Source organism: Salmo salar, chromosome 06 (genome assembly GCF_965601325.2).
Source record: "Salmo salar chromosome 06, fSalSal1, whole genome shotgun sequence".
Taxonomy (NCBI): domain Eukaryota; kingdom Metazoa; phylum Chordata; class Actinopteri; order Salmoniformes; family Salmonidae; genus Salmo; species Salmo salar.
This window is the reverse complement of record NC_138296.1, coordinates 99,613,853-99,626,480: the sequence shown is the minus strand read 5'-3', so window position 1 is coordinate 99,626,480 and position 12,628 is coordinate 99,613,853. Positions and strand designations below refer to the sequence as shown.

General features: G+C 51.3%; 1 non-coding gene across 1 annotated transcript; it reads right to left on the bottom strand.

Moving 5' to 3' along the window:
• Nucleotides 1-347: 347 nt before the first annotated feature.
• Nucleotides 348-618, bottom strand: LOC145879909 (18S ribosomal RNA). Its single transcript, XR_014392796.1, has one exon. It is a non-coding gene; the product is annotated as an 18S ribosomal RNA (ribosomal RNA).
• Between the last annotated feature and the right edge of the window lie 12,010 nt (nucleotides 619-12,628).

The window sequence follows — 12,628 nt, the reverse complement described above, 5'->3', positions numbered from 1 at the left end:
CAGGTAGGTTTAACTTTATGGGGGCCTCCGGGTGCTCCTCTGCCGCCGTCGCCGAAGCGCCGGTGGGGCCGGGGAGACATTAAACCCCCGCCTGCGCCGGGGCGCAGAGCGGTTGACTGGGTTCCCAGTGCCGCGCGAGGATACTGGGTGATACTCAAGCCGCTTAAAAATGTGAGACCATTTCGGGAAGTCCCGGTTCACCGGACACCCCCAGTCCCCCTCGGTAGCGGCCTACACACCCACCCATCGGTGCGTCATCTAGCCGTGCCTAACGGGGAAAGGGGATGGAGCCAGTCGGGCGCATCCCAGGCAAAAAGGAACTGCGGGGAACCGGGCTAGGACCAGTTCACCCGCGCCGAGGGAAGGGAGAGGCGGGAGGCGTGAGCCCCCTACCCTACCCGACCCACAGCAGAGTTTGGTTTGTGTCGGGAGTGGGTAATTTGCACCCCTGCTGCCTTCCTTGGATGTGGTAGCCATTTCTCAGGATCCCTCTCCGGAATCGAACCCATAACTGATTTAATGAGCCATTCGCAGTTTCACTGTAGCCGGCCGTGTGTACTTAGACTTGCATGGCTTAATCTTTGAGACAAGCATTATGCTACTGGCAGGATCAACCAGGTAGCCACTCACAACATAGAGGTTGTACCCGGGCACACTAAGCGGAGAACAGCCAGGGACCACTCCTATCCCGTGAGGGGAGGAGGCCCTAGGTCAATCCACCGTGCGCCCAGGCGGGAGGCCCTGAACTGCCCGTGGCCGGAGCCACTGGTGCCGGGGCACCGCTTAATCAGGTATCTTGTCTTAGCTGGAGGGTTAATTCGGAACGCCATCAACGTGGATAAAAGACAGGGTTTGAGAAATACATGTGTTTCTGGCGCCGGTACGGTATGGGTGAACGGCTATCCGCAGGCATCGCTACCTGGGTAGTCCACTCCCCACCAATGTAGGGCCACTGAGACAGACGGGCCAGCTAGATCTCGCACGAACGGAGCGCGGCTGAAGCTTGACATTAAGACGGGGATAACCGTCTCCGACAGGGGCTCCCCCGATAGAGGCAATTCCACGTGGGGCGGGAGGAACCGTCCGTCTGAACACCGACCAATGGCCGGCCGACAGGGGCCCTCCCAGGTGGAAACAGATTGCAAATCGGTCAGAAGATGTAAAACAGGCTCGACAACAGAGGACAACCATGGATACGCAACGTGTTGGAAGCGTAGGGACGGACACATTCATGGGACAAGAACCATGGTCGGTGGAGGACCCAAACCCACAAGGTGATAGCTGGGATAGACCACCTGTCCAGGACAGAGCTCAATATCCTCCCACCACCAAGCTGGGAAAATCGGATCAATACTTAGGACCAATCGGGCGCCGGAGGGATATGGTCCAAAGTACCCACGGTTCTGAGGGGCTTGTAACCCTCAAAAGTGTCCATAAAGCACTCCCTATTCGGCCTGAGTAGTAACGACCAATCAGGCGCAGAAGGGATATGAACCAAAGGAACCATGGTTATGAGGGACAAGCAACCCTCAAAAATGTCCATAAATCACTCCCTATTCGGCCAGAGTAGTAATCATCAATCGGTCGCCGAAGGGATAAGGACCGAACTACCATGGTTCCGAGGGGCTTGTAACCCTCAAAAGTGTCCATAAAGCTCTCCCTATTCGGCATGAGTAGTAATCATCAATCGGTCGCCGAAGGGATAAGGACCGAACTACCATGGTTCCGAGGGGCTTGTAACCCTCAAAAGTGTCCATAAAGCACTCCCTATTCGGCCAGAGTAGCAACCACCTATGGGTCGCCGACGGAATGTGGTTCTCCAGTTGTCAAAAACCAGGTTTCTCAAATCGCGCCGGTACCTGTCTGCCCCACACGGCCACGAGTGTGTAAAAATAACTGTCACTCACACAGTTTCAAGGCTATTCCCGATGTCACGGTAGGACACTTTAAACTTGAATAAATCGAAAAGTACAACTCCAATCAGGATGGGGTTTTTTTTGCACGAAAGGGCACACGTAGACGAACATTTCCATCTAATTTAAACCGTTTTTCCATAACAATTTATAATAGAAAATCGAGTTTTAAGTTTGCGAAAAAAAGTTCCGTTTACCGAAAAATATGTTCCTATGGAAGCGAAATTTTCTACCCCGGGGCTAATTGTTGCCCATCACGAGAGAGGGTATGAGCCGAAGTCTGGGACCTCTAGCCCCCCGGGAAGTATTTTTAATCATTATTTGAAAATTTCAGATTTTGGTCAAAAAAGTTACAAAGTGCCAACTTTTCAGTTCGCTTCAGAGACCTTGCCCACTCTCTCTCTGGGCCTCCGGACTCTGCCTCCTGGCCCTTCTCTGTGCACCTGGTAACCAGTTAGATATAACGGGGGAGGTGGAGGAAGACGCCTTCTGTCCCAAAAAAGCTTGGTTCGAAGGCTACATACCCGCCGGAGATCCCTTACCCCTTGTTACTGGGGCCGACGAGCATCTTTCTGGGGAGATCGGCATGAATCGAGCCCAGCCTCATTTCACACCCTAGCCCGACCTACCCAGCCCTGCCCTTAGAACCAATCTTTACCCCGAAGTTACGGATCTGACTCATCAACTTTCCTTAACATGCATTGTTCTAACATGCCAGAGGATGTTGCCCTTGGAGACCTGCTGCGGATATGGGTACGGCCCGACGTGAGATTTACACCCTCTCTTACGGATTTTCAAGGGCCAGCAAGAGCTCACCGGACGCCGCCGGAACTGCAACTCTTTCCAGGGCTTGGGCCCCTCTCTCGGGTTTCCCGCCCAGCTTCCGTGCTCACCGCGGTGATCGGACAACCGATTTGCACGTCAGGACCGCCCAGGCATAGTTCATCATCTTTCGGGTCCTATCGCACACGCTCACGCTCCACCTCCCCGACAGAGCGGGCGAGACGGGCCGGTGGTGCGCCCAACCCCGTAGGGCCGGGATCCCACCTCAGCCAGCGCGCGCCGGCCCTCACTTTCATTGCGCCACGGGGTGTGTCGGAGAAAACACTCTGACTTGCGCGTGCGTTAGTCTCCTTGGTCCGTGTTTCAAGGGTTGGGAGTTGGGGAGGTTGCCCTCCTTTCCTCCGCCCTTCGCCAGAGCGAGAGGTCATAGTTCAAAGACAGGTAGGTTTAACTTTATGGGGGCCTCCGGGTGCTCCTCTGCCGCCGTCGCCGAAGCGCCGGTGGGGCCGGGGAGACATTAAACCCCCGCCTGCGCCGGGGCGCAGAGCGGTTGACTGGGTTCCCAGTGCCGCGCGAGGATACTGGGTGATACTCAAGCCGCTTAAAAATGTGAGACCATTTCGGGAAGTCCCGGTTCACCGGACACCCCCAGTCCCCCTCGGTAGCGGCCTACACACCCACCCATCGGTGCGTCATCTAGCCGTGCCTAACGGGGAAAGGGGATGGAGCCAGTCGGGCGCATCCCAGGCAAAAAGGAACTGCGGGGAACCGGGCTAGGACCAGTTCACCCGCGCCGAGGGAAGGGAGAGGCGGGAGGCGTGAGCCCCCTACCCTACCCGACCCACAGCAGAGTTTGGTTTGTGTCGGGAGTGGGTAATTTGCACCCCTGCTGCCTTCCTTGGATGTGGTAGCCATTTCTCAGGATCCCTCTCCGGAATCGAACCCATAACTGATTTAATGAGCCATTCGCAGTTTCACTGTACCGGCCGTGTGTACTTAGACTTGCATGGCTTAATCTTTGAGACAAGCATATGCTACTGGCAGGATCAACCAGGTAGCCACTCACAACATAGAGGTTGTACCCGGGCACACTAAGCGGAGAACAGCCAGGGACCACTCCTATCCCGTGAGGGGAGGAGGCCCTAGGTCAATCCACCGTGCGCCCAGCGGGAGGCCCTGAACTGCCCGTGGCCGGAGCCACAGGTGCCGGGGCACCGCTTAATCAGGTATCTTGTCTTAGCTGGAGGGTTAATTCGGAACGCCATCAACGTGGATAAAAGACAGGGTTTGAGAAATACATGTGTTTCTGGCGCCGGTACGGTATGGGTGAACGTCATCCGCAGGCATCGCTACCTGGGTAGTCCACTCCCCACCAATGTAGGGCCACTGAGACAGACGGGCCAGCTAGATCTCGCACGAACGGAGCGCGGCTGAAGCTTGACATTAAGACGGGGATAACCGTCTCCGACAGGGGCTCCCCCGATAGAGGCAATTCCACGTGGGGCGGGAGGAACCGTCCGTCTGAACACCGACCAATGGCCGGCCGACAGGGGCCCTCCCAGGTGGAAACAGATTGCAAATCGGTCAGAAGATGTAAAACAGGCTCGACAACAGAGGACAACCATGGATACGCAACGTGTTGGAAGCTAGGGACGGACACATTCATGGGACAAGAACCATGGTCATGGAGGACCCAAACCCACAAGGTGATAGCTGGGATAGACCACCTGTCCAGGACAGAGCTCAATATCCTCCCACCACCAAGCTGGGAAAATCGGATCAATACTTAGGACCAATCGGGCGCCGGAGGGATATGGTCCAAAGTACCCACGGTTCTGAGGGGCTTGTAACCCTCAAAAGTGTCCATAAAGCACTCCCTATTCGGCCTGAGTAGTAACGACCAATCAGGCGCAGAAGGGATATGAACCAAAGGAACCATGGTTATGAGGGACAAGCAACCCTCAAAAATGTCCATAAATCACTCCCTATTCGGCCAGAGTAGTAATCATCAATCGGTCGCCGAAGGGATAAGGACCGAACTACCATGGTTCCGAGGGGCTTGTAACCCTCAAAAGTGTCCATAAAGCTCTCCCTATTCGGCATGAGTAGTAATCATCAATCGGTCGCCGAAGGGATAAGGACCGAACTACCATGGTTCCGAGGGGCTTGTAACCCTCAAAAGTGTCCATAAAGCACTCCCTATTCGGCCAGAGTAGCAACCACCTATGGGTCGCCGACGGAATGTGGTTCTCCAGTTGTCAAAAACCAGGTTTCTCAAATCGCGCCGGTACCTGTCTGCCCCACACGGCCACGAGTGTGTAAAAATAACTGTCACTCACACAGTTTCAAGGCTATTCCCGATGTCACGGTAGGACACTTTAAACTTGAATAAATCGAAAAGTACAACTCCAATCAGGATGGGGTTTTTTTTGCACGAAAGGGCACACGTAGACGAACATTTCCATCTAATTTAAACCGTTTTTCCATAACAATTTATAATAGAAAATCGAGTTTTAAGTTTGCGAAAAAAAGTTCCGTTTACCGAAAAAATATGTTCCTATGGAAGCGAAATTTTCTACCCCGGGGCTAATTGTTGCCCATCACGAGAGAGGGTATGAGCCGAAGTCTGGGACCTCTAGCCCCCCGGGAAGTATTTTTAATCATTATTTGAAAATTTCAGATTTTGGTCAAAAAAGTTACAAAGTGCCAACTTTTCAGTTCGCTTCAGAGACTAAGTCCAAACGTGCACCTGGTTTTTTTTTGGGTTACCAGGACAATTTTTGAAAAACGGTTTTAAATACTTATAGAGGGTATAGGGACCTCCATACCCACCCTTAGAGCACCATCCTAAGGGCCCAACTCAATGAGATACAGCAAGAGGGAATTATATAGCTTTTCAAAAAATCTTCAGAAAATATTCTATGTTTTGGTGGGGACGTGTCCGTAGCATTTGGGTTACCAGGGGTGAAATTTTATAACTGTTTTAAATACTTTTAAAGGGTATAGGGACCTCCATACCCACCCTGACAGCACCCTACTACGGGCCCAAGTCAATGGGGGCCGGCCTGGCTGATTTATGGAAGATTGAAAAAATCTTCAGAAAATATTCTATGTTTTTCTTCTCAGAAATTGCACTAAGTCCAAACGGGCACCTGGTTTTATTCTGGGTTACCAGGACCATTTTTTAAAAAGGTTTTAAATACTTTTAAAGGCCATCACCACCCCCAGGACACCTGTTTCAGCAGCCCACTGCTGTCCCATGTCAGTGGGATAAGTACATTTAAAAAGTCGCTTGATGGCGCCATAGATCAATTTATGGAGCTTTCAAATAAGGTCAAAATCATTCAGAATGGTTTTAAATACTTTTAAATGGTACACACATAACATATCTATCTATGTGAGATACCTACTGAAGCCCCATGTCACTGGGATAAAGCATTTCTGATTTATGAGGGTTTTCATGTGTTTTTAGGTTACCAGGCCAAATCATGTGATGGTATTATTTTGAGGTCAAAATCATTCAGAATGGTTTTAAATACTTTTAAATGGTACACACATAACATATCTATCTATGTGAGATACATACTGAAGCCCCATGTCACTGGGATAAAGCATTTCTGATTTATGAGGGTTTTCATGTGTTTTTAAGTTACCAGGCCAAATCATGTGATTGTATTATTTTGAGGTCAAAATCATTCAGAATGGTTTTAAATACTTTTAAATGGTACACACATAACATATCTATCTATGTGAGATACATACTGAAGCCCCATGTCACTGGGATAAAGCATTTCTGATTTATGAGTGTTTTTATGTGTGTTTGGGCATTGGCCACAGCTGTGGGCCTTGTGTTATTTTGGGGTCAAAAGTCTTCAGAATGGTTTTAAATACTTTTAAATGGTACACACATAACATATCTATCTATGTGAGATACATACTGAAGCCCCATGTCACTGGGATAAAGCATTTCTGATTTATGAGGGTTTTTATGTGTGTTTGGGCATTGGCCAGATCTGTGGGCCTGGTATAATTTTGGGTTACCAGGCCAAAAAAAAAGGGGGACAGAGCAGCCAACCTCCAGAGAGGCTGACTGCTCTGCCCCCCTTAAGGACAGTGGAACTACGGACCTCCAGGCCTCTAGGCCTTCACTCACTATCCGGGGAACACCCATCTCTCCGGGCATGAGAGTAGAGCTTACTCCCTCAAACTACTATGCCCGGATAGGGAGCACCCCATAGGCGGTCCCATACCCCCCTCTCACACACCCCCCACCCGGGATGTTCCACAAGAGGGCGCCACTGGACATTTTAAACATCAATGTAAGTTAGTGACAGAGCTTTCTTGAAAAATGACTAAGTCCAAAAATTCTCAGAAATTGCACTATGTCCAGCTGTGGGCCTGGTATTATTTTGGGTTACCAGGTAGTGATAGCCTTCACCCACTCTCCGGGGAACACCCCTCTCTATGGGCATGACCTCCAGTGGGGGATACCCCCCACCACAAGCTCTTACACCATCCGAACCAGGGCACCCACCACCATCCGAACCAGGGCACCCACCACCATCCGAACCAGGGCACCCACCACCATCCGAACCAGGGCACCCACCACCATGCGAACCAGGGCACCCACCACCATCCGAACCAGGGCACCCACCACCATGCGAACCAGGGCACCCACCACCATCCGAACCAGGGCACCCACCACCATCCGAACCAGGGCACCCACCACCATCCGAACCAGGGCACCCACCACCATCCGAACCAGGGCACCCACCACCATCCGAACCAGGGCACCCACCACCATCCGAACCAGGGCACCCACCACCATCCGAACCAGGGCACCCACCACCATCCGAACCAGGGCACCCACCACCATCCGAACCAGGGCACCCACTCTTAAGCACCCTTCCTCGGACACTAAAGCATATAGCCCCGCTGTTACGAACCGCGTGCACCTGGTGATCCAAAACGGCCTTCGTGCACCTGGTCACCCTGCAGCTTACCACTCAGAGACTAAGTCCACACCAGGATTACCAGGTGCTGGTGGTACTTTGCACCCGGGTACCCACCTTCTTTAGTCTGCTTGCCCACTCTCTCTCTGGGCCTCCGGACTCTGCCTCCTGGCCCTTCTCTGTGCACCTGGTAACCAGTTAGATATAACGGGGGAGGTGGAGGAAGACGCCTTCTGTCCCAAAAAAGCTTGGTTCGAAGGCTACATACCCGCCGGAGATCCCTTACCCCTTGTTACTGGGGCCGACGAGCATCTTTCTGGGGAGATCGGCATGAATCGAGCCCAGCCTCATTTCACACCCTAGCCCGACCTACCCAGCCCTGCCCTTAGAACCAATCTTTACCCCGAAGTTACGGATCTGACTCATCAACTTTCCTTAACATGCATTGTTCTAACATGCCAGAGGATGTTGCCCTTGGAGACCTGCTGCGGATATGGGTACGGCCCGACGTGAGATTTACACCCTCTCTTACGGATTTTCAAGGGCCAGCAAGAGCTCACCGGACGCCGCCGGAACTGCAACTCTTTCCAGGGCTTGGGCCCCTCTCTCGGGTTTCCCGCCCAGCTTCCGTGCTCACCGCGGTGATCGGACAACCGATTTGCACGTCAGGACCGCCCAGGCATAGTTCATCATCTTTCGGGTCCTATCGCACACGCTCACGCTCCACCTCCCCGACAGAGCGGGCGAGACGGGCCGGTGGTGCGCCCAACCCCGTAGGGCCGGGATCCCACCTCAGCCAGCGCGCGCCGGCCCTCACTTTCATTGCGCCACGGGGTGTGTCGGAGAAAACACTCTGACTTGCGCGTGCGTTAGTCTCCTTGGTCCGTGTTTCAAGGGTTGGGAGTTGGGGAGGTTGCCCTCCTTTCCTCCGCCCTTCGCCAGAGCGAGAGGTCATAGTTCAAAGACAGGTAGGTTTAACTTTATGGGGGCCTCCGGGTGCTCCTCTGCCGCCGTCGCCGAAGCGCCGGTGGGGCCGGGGAGACATTAAACCCCCGCCTGCGCCGGGGCGCAGAGCGGTTGACTGGGTTCCCAGTGCCGCGCGAGGATACTGGGTGATACTCAAGCCGCTTAAAAATGTGAGACCATTTCGGGAAGTCCCGGTTCACCGGACACCCCCAGTCCCCCTCGGTAGCGGCCTACACACCCACCCATCGGTGCGTCATCTAGCCGTGCCTAACGGGGAAAGGGGATGGAGCCAGTCGGGCGCATCCCAGGCAAAAAGGAACTGCGGGGAACCGGGCTAGGACCAGTTCACCCGCGCCGAGGGAAGGGAGAGGCGGGAGGCGTGAGCCCCCTACCCTACCCGACCCACAGCAGAGTTTGGTTTGTGTCGGGAGTGGGTAATTTGCACCCCTGCTGCCTTCCTTGGATGTGGTAGCCATTTCTCAGGATCCCTCTCCGGAATCGAACCCATAACTGATTTAATGAGCCATTCGCAGTTTCACTGTACCGGCCGTGTGTACTTAGACTTGCATGGCTTAATCTTTGAGACAAGCATATGCTACTGGCAGGATCAACCAGGTAGCCACTCACAACATAGAGGTTGTACCCGGGCACACTAAGCGGAGAACAGCCAGGGACCACTCCTATCCCGTGAGGGGAGGAGGCCCTAGGTCAATCCACCGTGCGCCCAGCGGGAGGCCCTGAACTGCCCGTGGCCGGAGCCACAGGTGCCGGGGCACCGCTTAATCAGGTATCTTGTCTTAGCTGGAGGGTTAATTCGGAACGCCATCAACGTGGATAAAAGACAGGGTTTGAGAAATACATGTGTTTCTGGCGCCGGTACGGTATGGGTGAACGTCATCCGCAGGCATCGCTACCTGGGTAGTCCACTCCCCACCAATGTAGGGCCACTGAGACAGACGGGCCAGCTAGATCTCGCACGAACGGAGCGCGGCTGAAGCTTGACATTAAGACGGGGATAACCGTCTCCGACAGGGGCTCCCCCGATAGAGGCAATTCCACGTGGGGCGGGAGGAACCGTCCGTCTGAACACCGACCAATGGCCGGCCGACAGGGGCCCTCCCAGGTGGAAACAGATTGCAAATCGGTCAGAAGATGTAAAACAGGCTCGACAACAGAGGACAACCATGGATACGCAACGTGTTGGAAGCTAGGGACGGACACATTCATGGGACAAGAACCATGGTCATGGAGGACCCAAACCCACAAGGTGATAGCTGGGATAGACCACCTGTCCAGGACAGAGCTCAATATCCTCCCACCACCAAGCTGGGAAAATCGGATCAATACTTAGGACCAATCGGGCGCCGGAGGGATATGGTCCAAAGTACCCACGGTTCTGAGGGGCTTGTAACCCTCAAAAGTGTCCATAAAGCACTCCCTATTCGGCCTGAGTAGTAACGACCAATCAGGCGCAGAAGGGATATGAACCAAAGGAACCATGGTTATGAGGGACAAGCAACCCTCAAAAATGTCCATAAATCACTCCCTATTCGGCCAGAGTAGTAATCATCAATCGGTCGCCGAAGGGATAAGGACCGAACTACCATGGTTCCGAGGGGCTTGTAACCCTCAAAAGTGTCCATAAAGCTCTCCCTATTCGGCATGAGTAGTAATCATCAATCGGTCGCCGAAGGGATAAGGACCGAACTACCATGGTTCCGAGGGGCTTGTAACCCTCAAAAGTGTCCATAAAGCACTCCCTATTCGGCCAGAGTAGCAACCACCTATGGGTCGCCGACGGAATGTGGTTCTCCAGTTGTCAAAAACCAGGTTTCTCAAATCGCGCCGGTACCTGTCTGCCCCACACGGCCACGAGTGTGTAAAAATAACTGTCACTCACACAGTTTCAAGGCTATTCCCGATGTCACGGTAGGACACTTTAAACTTGAATAAATCGAAAAGTACAACTCCAATCAGGATGGGTTTTTTTTTGCACGAAAGGGCACACGTAGACGAACATTTCCATCTAATTTAAACCGTTTTTCCATAACAATTTATAATAGAAAATCGAGTTTTAAGTTTGCGAAAAAAAGTTCCGTTTACCGAAAAAATATGTTCCTATGGAAGCGAAATTTTCTACCCCGGGGCTAATTGTTGCCCATCACGAGAGAGGGTATGAGCCGAAGTCTGGGACCTCTAGCCCCCCGGGAAGTATTTTTAATCATTATTTGAAAATTTCAGATTTTGGTCAAAAAAGTTACAAAGTGCCAACTTTTCAGTTCGCTTCAGAGACTAAGTCCAAACGTGCACCTGGTTTTTTTTTGGGTTACCAGGACAATTTTTGAAAAACGGTTTTAAATACTTATAGAGGGTATAGGGACCTCCATACCCACCCTTAGAGCACCATCCTAAGGGCCCAACTCAATGAGATACAGCAAGAGGGAATTATATAGCTTTTCAAAAAATCTTCAGAAAATATTCTATGTTTTGGTGGGGACGTGTCCGTAGCATTTGGGTTACCAGGGGTGAAATTTTATAACTGTTTTAAATACTTTTAAAGGGTATAGGGACCTCCATACCCACCCTGACAGCACCCTACTACGGGCCCAAGTCAATGGGGGCCGGCCTGGCTGATTTATGGAAGATTGAAAAAATCTTCAGAAAATATTCTATGTTTTTCTTCTCAGAAATTGCACTAAGTCCAAACGGGCACCTGGTTTTATTCTGGGTTACCAGGACCATTTTTTAAAAAGGTTTTAAATACTTTTAAAGGCCATCACCACCCCCAGGACACCTGTTTCAGCAGCCCACTGCTGTCCCATGTCAGTGGGATAAGTACATTTAAAAAGTCGCTTGATGGCGCCATAGATCAATTTATGGAGCTTTCAAATAAGGTCAAAATCATTCAGAATGGTTTTAAATACTTTTAAATGGTACACACATAACATATCTATCTATGTGAGATACCTACTGAAGCCCCATGTCACTGGGATAAAGCATTTCTGATTTATGAGGGTTTTCATGTGTTTTTAGGTTACCAGGCCAAATCATGTGATGGTATTATTTTGAGGTCAAAATCATTCAGAATGGTTTTAAATACTTTTAAATGGTACACACATAACATATCTATCTATGTGAGATACATACTGAAGCCCCATGTCACTGGGATAAAGCATTTCTGATTTATGAGGGTTTTCATGTGTTTTTAAGTTACCAGGCCAAATCATGTGATTGTATTATTTTGAGGTCAAAATCATTCAGAATGGTTTTAAATACTTTTAAATGGTACACACATAACATATCTATCTATGTGAGATACATACTGAAGCCCCATGTCACTGGGATAAAGCATTTCTGATTTATGAGTGTTTTTATGTGTGTTTGGGCATTGGCCACAGCTGTGGGCCTTGTGTTATTTTGGGGTCAAAAGTCTTCAGAATGGTTTTAAATACTTTTAAATGGTACACACATAACATATCTATCTATGTGAGATACATACTGAAGCCCCATGTCACTGGGATAAAGCATTTCTGATTTATGAGGGTTTTTATGTGTGTTTGGGCATTGGCCAGATCTGTGGGCCTGGTATAATTTTGGGTTACCAGGCCAAAAAAAAAGGGGGACAGAGCAGCCAACCTCCAGAGAGGCTGACTGCTCTGCCCCCCTTAAGGACAGTGGAACTACGGACCTCCAGGCCTCTAGGCCTTCACTCACTATCCGGGGAACACCCATCTCTCCGGGCATGAGAGTAGAGCTTACTCCCTCAAACTACTATGCCCGGATAGGGAGCACCCCATAGGCGGTCCCATACCCCCCTCTCACACACCCCCCACCCGGGATGTTCCACAAGAGGGCGCCACTGGACATTTTAAACATCAATGTAAGTTAGTGACAGAGCTTTCTTGAAAAATGACTAAGTCCAAAAATTCTCAGAAATTGCACTATGTCCAGCTGTGGGCCTGGTATTATTTTGGGTTACCAGGTAGTGATAGCCTTCACCCACTCTCCGGGGAA